We start from the raw sequence: 13,243 nt of genomic DNA, 5'->3' as shown, positions 1-13,243 counted from the left end.
TCCCTTTCCGCTTTTAAATAGTCAGTAGAGGATCCATGGAGCATTCAACACAGGGTGACCTGTTCGAAACAAAGGCAGTGAAATGGGCTTTCCAACAGCAATGAGCTTGTTGAGTATCATGTTGTTGTTTCATATGCATTTTATATCATATATGGCATGTATGTGCTCAAAGGTCTGCATTTTATATCAGATTCTTATTTGAGATATTCAGAAGCACAAAAGGGAAAGGGAAAGGTCACATTGCAAAGGGAATAATACAATATGGGTTCTGGGGTTCCCAGATACTCCATTGTAATAAACTATTACTCATTTACTGCTGACCACCCCCCCTCCCCAAAAGCAGATGCAGCAACTTCAATCAAATGTATGCGAACAATGTAAAAGGATACCATGCTCTAGGGTAGATTGCTGCCTACCTGGTGCCCATTGGCCAGATTCCTCCCAACACACTTTGGTTTCCAAGTTTCATGCTGTTGGTGGAAGTTTGCAGGCTCAGCTTAGTAAATTCTGTAGATTGGGCGGAAGAGAAAGTGTAAAATGCTTAGATTTATACAGGGTTCAGCCATTTCATAAGCTTGAGCCAAAGCAACTTGCTCAGGGTTCAGACTGAGTCACCTGAATGACCTTTGCTCCTAAAATTGTTGTGTCAGTCTCTCTCTGTGCTTTACATTTTAACTAAACGAACAGCAGGCCACAGCTGAGCACAGTGAAGACTGCATGATGTGATACAACAGGAAGGCAGTGGGTGGCATTTCTCCCACTGGACTGGCCTTCCCCTGGCAGTAACAGCCCTCCACTCCCAGAAAGTAAGTCCCACAAGTGCGAACTGAGCCCCCACTGAGGAGCAGTTGCTCCGTCCTTCACATCCTCTGCTTCACCTGTCTTTTGGGTCATGGAATTGTGAGCTTTATCTTAGACACATCATCCCATTACTCTTGGGAAATGTGTGCTGTGCTGTATTTACTTACTTTTGCCTCTTTTTGACTACTATCCTCAGTACTCTGAAAGAAAAAAAGCACGTTTAAAATTTCTGTCAATATATCATGTTTATTATAATTTAGAATTCTTTAAAAATATTAATACTTTAAAAAATGCTTTAAAGATTTTAAAGAGAGTACAGATGAAAATTAAAACAGGGCAGGCCTGATACCTCACTGGACTACAGCGCCTGCTTAGGCAATGCACAGTGTCTGGGGTTTGATATCAGGCATGCTGAGACAGTGATTCAGACTGGGCGTGGTGGCATGCACCTGTAATCCCAGTGCCTGGGAGGCTGAAAACAGGAGAATCACTATGAGTCTGATCTGCCTAGTGAGACCCTGTAGACCCTGTCCTAAAAACAGAAAATAAGTAAATAAACAAAATTAAAACAGAAAAAAAATTACAAGTGATATGTGATTTCACTTAAAGAGATATGAATTTCACAGTATTTGTTGTAGTACATAGTGCTGTCTTCCAACCATGTCTGGTTATGTCTGGTTACTCATATTACCAGACACATGCATGTAAACTTGGAAGAACAAAGAAAAAAGAATGAAAGGTACAGGAAATTAAGAAAAGACACAAACAAGTGAAAAAAGGAGACAAAACAAATTAAAGCATTAACTGCACCTTTCCACACACCAGCATAAATGCACAGTACAGTTGTCCAAACCATCCTGCTTAGATCAATCTGTTTCTCCCACTCTCTCCTATCCTTCTCCTCAATTCAGTAACTCTTTCCTTTTGAATAAGTTCATTTCCTTTTCCCAGTATCTCTTGTACCCTTAAGATTCCATTATTTTTTTTTCTTCCAGGTGCTGTTACCCAGGTTCTTTGGATCTTCTTTCATTGGTACCCTGTGGTTCCTTTCTTTCCTGTACTCTGATTGTCATAATATCTGTTCTTAGTGTGTCTTTTCTCACCATCTGTCCTTCCAAGCTGTCTTCTGCTTTCACTTTGTTCATAACCTCTCCCCGTGAAATGCCTTATTTATATCACCCTGTGGTTTCAAGGTACAAAAAGCTTTATGTAAAATAGACATATCCTCTTGTGAATTCATCTTTTTCACAATTAATATGTGGAGTCTTCCCAAGTATAAGAATGAACTTTTTTAAGTTAAGAGAAAAATTAGAGGTAACAAAGCCAGTTAAACACAGATTAAGTTTTAAGGGCACAAGGATAGTGGATTGATGTTGTAGAGTAAATGTAGATATCTTTAAAATTAATCTGTAGAAGCTATAGCCCTCAGTGTGATTTTATTTGGAAATTATGCATTTGGCAGATCATTAAGTTCCAATGAAATCCTGATAGTGGAGGTCCCATGACATGATAATTTCCCCTTAACATCACTGGACATTCAGGAAATGTAAATTAAAACAACACTGAGATTTCATCTCAACTCAGAAAGAATGGTTATCATGAAGAAGTCAACCAACAACAGATGCTGGAAGGGCTGTGGCGAGAAAGGAACCCTTTGCCACTGTTGATGGAAATGTAGACTGGTGCCACCACTATGGAAGTCAGTGTGGAGACTTCTCAAAAAGTATGATTACAGGTCTCATTGAACCAAGCTATTCCCCTTTTGGGTATTTTCACAGAAGAATTGAAAGCATAATACTACAGTGACATATGCACACCTATGCTTATCGCAGCATAATTTGTCACAGCTAAATTTGGGAAACAACACAAATGCCCATTAAATGTGAAATGGATAAAAAGAGGTGACTTCTTTTAATATAATGGAGTATTATTTTTTACAATGGAGTATTACTCACCTGTAATGAAAGATAAACTTGAGGCTTTTGTAGGTAAATGGATGTGATGAGATACCATATTCGTAAGTGAAATAAATCAAACCTGTATGTGGAAATAAAAAGAAGAGATAGAAGTTTTGTCTCTGTCTCTTACATTTGAGTGTGTGTGTGTGTGTGTGTGTGTGTGTGTGTGAGAGAGAGAGAGAGAGAGAGAGAGAGAGAGAGAGAGAGAAAGAAAGAGAGAAAGAGAGAGAGTGTGTGTGTCTGCATGTGTTTGTGCATCTGTGTGAATACAGAACAAAGACCACATGGAGGTGGATAGTGAAGGCGCCCATCTCCAACACAAGAAGGGAATCCTTACCAGTTCTCTCCCCAGCTTGACTTTAATCTTGGGCTTCAGTTTCCACAACTGTGGGAACAAGTTTTTGTTGGTTAAACCACTTAGTCTCTATTTTGTTATGGCTTCCTGAGCTTTTTATCTTGCACAATATTCACAAGTTTCTTTTCTGATAAGAAGGATGATCACAAACTAAGGAACAAAGTCCTCGGTACAATTCACTGACCAAAGGACTTAACTGTGTTCAGTCTGATCAGTCCTTCCGCTGTGAAAGGCAGGTAAGAGCCCGTCTTAGACAAAGGCGGACATAATATAGAGCAGTAGTCAGACAAGTGCTAATTATTGATCTGGCACAGAACTGGATTCTCAGACTCCCGCCTCCCTGGCCTGGCACTCAGCTGGCACGTGCATGAAGCTCTGCAGGGAGGGGATCTGCCCGGGTACGAACACATCATGATTAGCACCAGAAACAATACAGAAGACATCTGAAACACTGACAACTACAGCTTGCTTTCTAGATTTGAATTTACATTTCATAAAAGGAAAACACCTGACTGTCACATTTCTAATTTGAAAACAATCCAAGAAACTTAGAATTTTTAGAACACCAATATTAAACCATATTTAAATAAATCATGAGCAAAGGGACTGAATTATTCTTCTATCATCTGTGAAAATCAGTTTTATAATTTAACAACCAGAAAACATCAATGAAAAATATATAATCAGGTAATAGACAGAAATGTAGTAGTTTGTGACACATTGGTTTATTGAATGCACATTTTCTGGGATACATTTGTGGTGTGTATGTTTTAAAAAAACTTATAATACATTTGATTTGTTATATCATGGTAAACAGACATTCGATTATATTCATCATTTGGTATTATATAAAACTTAGCTATAAATATTTGGATTGAAGGGCTGACCAGATAGTTCAATGGACTAAAGTGCCTGCTTAGGCAGAGCACAGTGGCCGGGGTTTGATCCCCAGTATGCCATGCTAGTCCTGCCCTCGGGGCACACTGAAACAGCATTCAGACTGGGCATGGTGGTGCACACCTGTGATCCCAGCACTTGGGAGGGCAAACACAGGCAGATCATTACGAGTTTGATCTATGTAGTGAGACCCTGTAGACCCTGAATTCCCCGTACTAAATACATTAAAAAGTTTGGATCTACTTCCTATTTTCCTATACTTTTACCAGGAATCAGTTATCTACAAATTGCATAAAATAAACTAAGAAATGACTGAAGTCAGAGCCATAATTACTGAGCATAATATTTCCTACCCATCTAGTAAATTAACCTAGTAGAAATTGTAATTTCATCTGTAGTCTCTTTGCTGCTTAAGAATATATGCAATTCTTCCATTTTCTTCCCAACTCTGACTTCAAGAACAACAAACCTAGGCACCACCTCAGCTCTAGAAACAGGTTCCCTCTATGACATGAAAAAGGTGAAAAGAATCTTTAAGAATTTTTGAGTGTCAGAGACACTTAGTAACAGATTATGTTTCTAGTTCACAGGTGTAAACCAGGACTTTCACTAAGATACACACTCAGACTTTATTAAAACCCTTTTTCTCAGTCAAGGTCTGCTCACTAAGGCTCTATGTTGCCCAGGTTAACTGGAGATTGTAAATCTACTGCCTCAGGCTCCTGAAGTGTTGCCACCAAAGGTATCTACTACCACACTTGGCTAATAAGAGCATTTTTTTCTTTATTTCCTTCAGTACCTGCTAAGCTGTTTCTGCCCTAACTCTTCTAGTTACAGCAGATACCCCAGAGTTTTGCCTATATCCTGTAACTTCACAGATACTTTCCAGGCCAATAAGCCACAAACTCTTCCTTCTCCTGAGCATCATACTGTTTTACATCATGGTGAGCAATCTTTAATGAAGGCAGATATCAATTGGGTATTTTTCATTATTCTATAACAGTATTTTGAGGAATATTTGGCCCATAGATTTGTGTAGTCAGAACCCTTAAAACAAGACAAGTGGTCAGCTGAGTTGCTGCAACTTCAGGGAAATTTGAAAGATCAGCGGCGACATTCAAGATGGTGACTTGTCAGGAGTCAGGAGGTGAGCAGGTGGGGAGGGGCTGAAGGCCTAAGAGGGTGCAAGGCAGAGGAGCGTCAGCTGTGCTCTCCCAGGCTGCAGAACATGGTGCTGCAACTCTGCAGGGAGCGCTTCCTGATTCTTGCTGTGTAACTGGCACTGGCCTTGCACATTGCTGGCATTTTGAGTGCAAAAGTGACCTTGGTTAATATTGCTGTTGCAGCAACTGAAACCTCTGTCATTGTTTGAAGCTTTTAGTTACAATGACATGTGATTAGATCTTTTGGCAGGATGATTTTGGACTAACACTTTTGTCTTTATCTTAAGCATTTAACCATTCTTTTGAATGTGTTTTTCATAATTTTGGAGCAAAGCACAGAGTATTATAGAGTGTTCATTGTCTAAGGGCACAAGAGGTCAACTGCTATCTAAATCAGCTTGTCGTATTACAGCCAACCCTGGGAACTACTGCAAGAAGAGGAAATTCTATTATTTGACTATTACCATAAGATTCCAATAATTTCTCCCCCTGACATTATGTTTCCATCTTTATATGAATATTAATGCTTCGTGTATATACTGCTGATCTTAGATACCCAGACCACCATCATTTGGCTGTATTATCAAGGGAAAAGACACATCAAAAAACTGACTTGAGGATCAGGGGAACAGATTAGAAAATGCAGAAATAACTTCCAACACACTTGGTCAACCTATACGTGATAAACAGCCAAACACATTCACTGGAAGAAAGATAGCCTCTTTATTTAATGGTATTGGGAAAACAGGCTTTCAACATGCGAAAGAATGAAATAGAGCATATCTCTTCCTATGATGTAAACTAAAATAGAAATGGGTCCAAGATGTATATATTAACACAGAAAAACTAAATCTTCTGGAAGAGAGAAGAAGTAGAATTCTTAAAGACATAGATGTAAATAAGGATATCACAACTAAAATGCTGATTGCATGGGAAATACTACAAAGAATCAACAACTTGGATGTCATCTTATTAAAAAAGTTTATACACAGCAAAAGAAACCACTAACACAGTAAAAAGTCAATCCACAAAGTGGGAAATAATTGTAGCCAGTTATTCTTTAGACAGATCACTGATATCTAGAACATAGAAATAATTCAGAACAATAGACCATCCCAATTTAAATACCCAAACCAAAAATGAGCACCTGAGATGAACAGAAATTTTCTCAGGTGAAGAAGTTTAAGCAGCAAGTAAAAATATGAAAAACTGATAACTTCACTGGTCATCTGAAAGATGCAAATTAAATAACACTGAGATCCCACCTGACCCCAGTAAAAATATCTCTTAAGAAATCAAACAAATGCTGGCAGAGCTGAGGGGAAAAAAGGAACCTTTGTCCACTGTTGGTGTGAATATGATCACTGCAACCTCTGTGGAAATGAGTGTGGACATTTCTCAAAAAACTTGGACTAGAGGTCCCATTTGATCGAGTTAGTTCCTTTCTTGGTATTTTCCTGAAAGAATTAAAAGCACCCATACCACCACAATATATGTGCATCAATGTGTATATCAGCACAATTTGTAATAGCTAAATGTTTGGGACAAATCAGAAGCCTGTCAACTGAGGAATGGATAAAAGTTGTGATTTTTGCTGTTGTATTTTTATCGTGAAATACCACTCAGTAGTAGTAAATGGATGTATCTTGCAAACATACAATTAAGTGAAATGAATCAGATACACATATATAAATATCAAATTACATCTCTTGTGTGAGAAACCAAAACTGTAAATACATACCGAAATGTATAGACAATATTGTGAAATGCAAGGAAACTTTTCAAAGGGGAAGCAGAACGGAGGACTTGGGAGGGGAAAAGAAAAGAAAAACTGAGCTCACTTTCCCTTCGTGTCAAAAATAATGGATCTCTTAATAATCATCTCATCCTACTCAGCAGAAAATTATCTTCTTAGCTTTGTGCAAAAGAGTCTGGTGTACATCTTTTCATACGCTTAAAAGGTGAAAAAAATACTAAATTATCCAAGTAGATACTTTTTTTCTACTTATGAAAATTCTAGCAATCTGAATACAAGTATTATATTAGAGTGCATGTGTCTCAAATGTGTTCACAGCCCCCTGTTTTCTACTAAATTAGACGCAAAGCACTCATCAGATGAATCAGTTGCAAAATGACACACAGAATTACAGATATTTGGAAAGAGCAAGAAGGGGACAAACCTAAACCATTTAAGCAGATTCTACTACACTGAGTGTTCACAGAAGGCATTCACCTCAATTTCTTCAGACATTTGTTCACCTATGTTTCAATTTCTATGCATTATTCTCAATTTTTTTCTTTAAAATAGTGGGAAATTGAGCAATTTCTTTTATACTTTATACCTAAAACATGTCCCTGGGTTTGCATATACTTAGAACTGATACACTCTGGAAAAGTGATTTGTTCTTGAGAGGCATAGCTTCATCCACAGGTTAATCCACTGATGAGATCATAATTGATGGCATTAGGAGGCGGATAAGAGACTGCATGAGGTGGGGTCAACCGCAGTGAGTTGGTCGTGGGGCAATGTCCCTGACGACTGTAGCTAAGCTTCAACCACAGCCTCTCTGGTTCTTTCCTACACTTCCTGCTTCCTAATGGCCATGAGGGGACACTTTGCTCCATTCCTCCCTTCCATGAATCAGGCTCATTTCAGGAACCATGAACCCACAGACTGCACTCCTTGAAAGTCTGAGCCTAAATAAATCTTCCTGTCTTTGTTTATGTCAGGCATTTTGTCCCAGTAATAGTACACTAATATAATGTTTCTAAACTGTCTGCACCTTTGCAGGAGGTGTGTGGTTCTATCTTTCTGTCTCTGTCTGTCTCTCTGTCTGTCTGTCTGTCTGTCTGTTTCTCTTTCTGTCTCTGTCTCTCTATCTCTCAGTCTCTGTCTTTGTCTCTGTCTCTCTCACTGTCTTTCTCTCTCTGTCTCTCTTTCTTTGTCTCCCTCTCTATCACTCTGCCTCTGTCTCCCTGCCTCTCTCTGTATGTCTGTCTCTCTGTCTATCTGTCTGTCTCAGTCTCCCTGTCTCTCTGTCTCTCTCTGTCTTTCTGTCTTTGTCTCTGTCTCTCTTTGTCTCTGTCTTTTTCTGTCTGTCTGTCTGTCTCTCTCTGTCTGTATCTCTGTACCTGTCTCTGTCTCTCTCTATCTCTGTCTCTATCTCTCTTTCTCTGTCTTTCACTTATGAAATGCCCTTGCATGGCATTTATCTTTTTAAACAGGTTTCTTTCTTTCTTTATAAACTTATATGGTAGACAGAAGCCTAGATAGTTTGAAGCAAAGTCATAAATACATTGTCATATATCACAGCCAAAAATAAATTTAGTTTTATCAATACACAATTTTAAAAGACTGTCTTTTCTTCCTTTAGAGACACCATGAAGGGCCACTAACGTCTGTTCTCTGCTTGCATTGACTACTGCCCTTCTTATAATTAAAATATGTAAGCATTTCTATCAAAACACTAGAACTTCCTCTGGGCTGCTGTGCAATATCATCCAAGAAAAAATTAATTAGCTGCCTCTTCTAATTAAAATTTTGAAAGTCTTGATACTATCAGAAAATTAAAATTCAGCCAAGGACACTGTCTATTTTAAAATAGATTTTATTAAATTAAAAAGAGGCATAGATTCTCATAAATGATACTCAACTGCGAAATTTGATATATGTTATCTACATAGGTTCTAAATGTCTCTCTCGTCATTCCTCCATCACTGTGTGATTGCAGAAGACAGCAGACGCATTATGGACACCTGGGAATGTCCCTTGACATAGGATCACAACCACAGAGAAAGTAAAGTCTGACAAATTTGGAGTGACAGAAGTAGATGGTAGACATTTAGAAAACACTTACTTTTACTAATGCATATGAAGGGCAGATTAATTACGGTGCAATTAAATGGATTGTAATGACAACAACTGCTGTGCAGTGAATTCATAAAGTCACATGATACTGGAAAGGACTATGGCAGGCGCTAAGCAGGGGCAGACAGAGAGTATCCCTCCACATTTGTGCTTTAGGGCAACCCTGGGTTAATGAATTTTCTTCTAAAAAGGATTGAAGTTTGGCTATGCCTGTTGATTTTTTCTCTACACCACTCATTCTAGTGGACTGTACATGTGGTTAGTCTCACTTTCAAGGATGTAGCATTTCCATTTCTGTACCTATTTAATATTATCATATGTTTCATATATTTTACATTATCTCTTAGTGTGAAAGCTATGAAACTCACTTTGGCTTTATTCGTTACCAACACCTTCACTTGAGAAAGAGCAAACTAGTTTGGAAAATATCAAGAGATAAGCAGGAATAAGGGAGGGACTATATTCCTTTCCTCTTGTGGACCTTTTATATGTATTTTTGAGTCCCCAGGCTGATCTTAAGCTCCTAGAAATCCTCCTGCCTCAATCTCCCAAGTGTTGGGATTGCAGGTTTGTCCCACCACATCTGGTTTTGGGGATCTGGGGCCATCACAGTGTGCCCTGGGTTCTGGGGCTGTCAAGGCATGTGGGTCTGGGAATTAAACTCAGGACCTTGTGCATGCCAAGTAGGTGCTTATGCCTCTGAGCTATCTCCCCAGCCCCCTTTTCTGGACTTTAAATCAGTTTTGCTGTTGATGTTGGTTTGTTTTTTTCTTTTTATGTATTTGGTACAGGTTCTCAGTGTGCAGGTTGGACTTGTAGTGATCCTCCTGTTTTCAGCCTCCTGGGTACTGGAATTAAAGGTGTTCACCACCACACCCAGACTTTGTGACTGTCTCAGCACACATGGGGCAGGGCCGGCATGGCCTGTGGTGCCAGGGATGGAAGCGCAGTCACTGTGCTTGCCTAAGCAGGCACTTAGTTCACTGAGCTATTCGCTGGCCCTTTAAACCAGTTGCTCTGAACTCATTTTGCCATCAATAAACAGGACACTGACAAAATAAAATTTAGGTCAAGCTCTATTTTGTGTGTCCATATTAGAGATCTCTGTCCTGGGTAAAAACTTAAGGGCAAAAGAGGGCTGTCCATTATCTATAAACCATTTCTCATCTACAAAAGCACTTAAACACCAGTTTCTTAAGAACGACAAAAAATGGACCAAATTTTCAGACACAGTCCAAAATGACTGGTCAATAAACAGTGAATGAGCAACCAATAACAGGTATCCTGCTGAACACACAAAGGGGTTCTTTTATAGTACAAGAAGCCCATTTCAGCTGCTGACAGAGTATCCAATCCAAACTTTTGACTTGTCAGAAAAATCTAGGCAAGAACATCTGTCAAAAGATGCTGACAAACCTACATTTAGGACATGATGCCCCTTTAGTGTCCCTATCCATGAACCTAAGATGTTCGCAGTGATCATCTTGTCATCCGCAGGCTGTCATTCCTTTCCTGGAACAAATGCTTGGCACTTTAATTAGATCTCTGAGTCCTTGGTCCCAGGAAAGCAATAAAAGGAAGACACAGATTTATTTGTTCAGCCTGATGTGGTCTCCTCCCCAGCGAAAATGCTAGCATATTTTATGACATTGGCTACGTTCATTTTGTCATGTGTCTGTTTACAACAGGAAATTAATTTGGGAAGATTTTATCCATTCTTTTGTTTGTGTTTTACTGGCTCAACATGTTTGCCTTTGAATAGTACTTTCAAAATGAATGGTATGAAATGCAAGAGCTAGTGAATAATTTGAACCTGAGTATTCAAATCTCCACTTTAAAATGGCCATATTTCTGTTAATATACTGAATAAAATCAGTTACCTTTCCTAGCCTTATTTTATGTTCTCTCACCAACTTTCACAGTCACATGCTAAGCGTACCTTGAACTAACAAAGCCGCTCCCATTTGGTGCAAACGTGCTCTGGGCCGGACTGGGCCGTGGCTGATGCCTCTGTCCAGCCTCCCGCAAGGCCTGGCTTTTGCCTGGCAGTTGCTTCTCTTCCTCCCTGAGGCAGTTGCATCTTTCCTGGGGCAGCATTCTTTGCTCCTTCTGTACTTCTTGCCAGCGGTGGGCACAGCATCTGTTTTTAATTACTTACCACGACAGCTGAAACCAGATGGTAAATAGTGATCGGAATGAACCACCATTGTAAAAATAACCAAAGAGAAGCAATAGCCCTGGAGGAATAGGAATGATTGAAAATTTGTGCAGCAGCCCACAGGTTTGGTTTCATTTGACTCCATCCCAGTTGAATACAGAGCAAATTTCTCCTGAGAGGTGCAGCCTTCCCCACCATGGCTCCTTTTACTGGCTATTCACTTCTTAAAAATCAAAAATAGGAAGGAAAAAAAATAGTACAGACCTAGGCTTTCCTCTCACTTAAAGATACTTGAATAAGGAATTTCAATGTTATGAATATATGTTTATGTGATGTTTCCTTTTAATATTTTTAAATTTACAGTCCTTTCAGTTTTTTGTAAATTCTTAATTTTTTGTATTTTTGAACTTATGTTCTATCAAGCTTCTATTATTTTATTCATTTTTCAACTATTACCATTGTTTTACTTGTGATTTACATTTTACCAAAAGCCTATAAGCCATTTTATGCCAACAACTGCCTACTTGAATTTCCCAGATGTTCACTTGCACTCAAACATCTGGACTCCATTGGACAGATACTGCACACACCATGCCAGGTACTATTCTTGTTTCTTTTTATGCAGTTATTTTTCTTAATATGGCAATAAAATCTAATCTAATCTAAGCATTTGGATACCAAATTAAAAAGATGATGTTTACAATCTGGCTAGATAGCCATTTGTCCAATGTGCATGTGTAGTGATCAAATTAAGCATGTGGGGCTTTAAGTGTATGATTTAGGTGTCATATATACATAAGTTGCATTACCTGAACCATTGAGAAGAAGGAGAATGCTTTCATCATCCAAGACAGTGCCCTTTCCAAGATAAAAGTGATGTGAATTTTGCCAGAATTTTGCATGTATAATTTACCATTTCTAAATTTCATATAATGTATATTCTTGCATCTTCCTGTTCCATAAAACATTAGGTTGAGTTGAATGTGATATATTTTAGTTTATTATTTTCATTGGTAAGCGTTAATATTGTTTTCCATGAATATATGAAACTGGTTTTTTTTGGTGGAACTGGGAACTGAACTCAGGCTCTTGTGCTTGCCAGGCAAGTGCTTATTCTACTGAGCTGTCTCCCTGGCCCCAGTACTTTTTTATACAATTACTTTTTGAAAGACACTTGACATTTGTGTATGTTTTTATTATTGTGAATAAGGTATAAGTAAAAACTTTGCCCAAGTTGAAGCAGAGATCTATAATTTTATCTTTATTAAGTATGTAGCTAGCTTAGGTTAGAGTCATAATGTAGATAAAACTATTTAAGAAGTTTTAATTTTCTACAACATTGGTACTTGGCACTTAGCAATATATGCAAGTTCTTATAATATACCAGGACTAGTAAGCTTTTACTACTGTAAGGTTTTTGACTCTGTGGAAAGACACTGTCAGAGACAAGAAGAAAGCCTTTATTCATGGTGCAGGAGTCCTGCCAGAGATTCAAAGAACCTTAGGAAAGGAGGCTGGTAAGGGGTTTTCATTGGGTTGGACTAAGGATGTGGTTTACATGAGCAGATGAAGCCTCATGTTGGAAGAGGAGGGTTGTTGACACACACAAAAAGGAATTGAGAAGTTTATTTTTGACTAAAAGAAGAATAAGAATGTTAGTCTTGGATGGACATGTCATCTGGTGCCATTGAATCAAGACTATGATGACCTTGGCAGACCTTCAAACTCATCAAGTACAAAGCTCAGCAAATTGGTCCAGCAATGGCTGTGACTCATCCACAAGGCTACAAACTGAGGTATAGGGTTTCAGGATAAATCCTGAGGGGGCTTGAGTGACCTTATCAGATACAAAAGTTACATTTCTTATTATATAGGTCTTGCTTTATCTTGGTCTTAGCCATCCAGCAGAAAAGTATGAAACCAGAGTATAGAAAGTAAAGCCACATTAATATGCTAAGCTGTAAGCAGCTCAAGTCAACAACTTGGACATTGTCAATCTTATGGAAAACCCACTATTATTATGGACTATTGGACTATATTGGA

The sequence above is a fragment of the Octodon degus genome, unplaced genomic scaffold, assembly GCF_000260255.1.
Source record: "Octodon degus isolate 3935 unplaced genomic scaffold, OctDeg1.0 scaffold00159, whole genome shotgun sequence".
NCBI lineage: Eukaryota > Metazoa > Chordata > Mammalia > Rodentia > Octodontidae > Octodon > Octodon degus.
The sequence above is the reverse complement of the archived record's forward strand: the minus strand, read 5'-3'. Positions refer to the sequence as shown.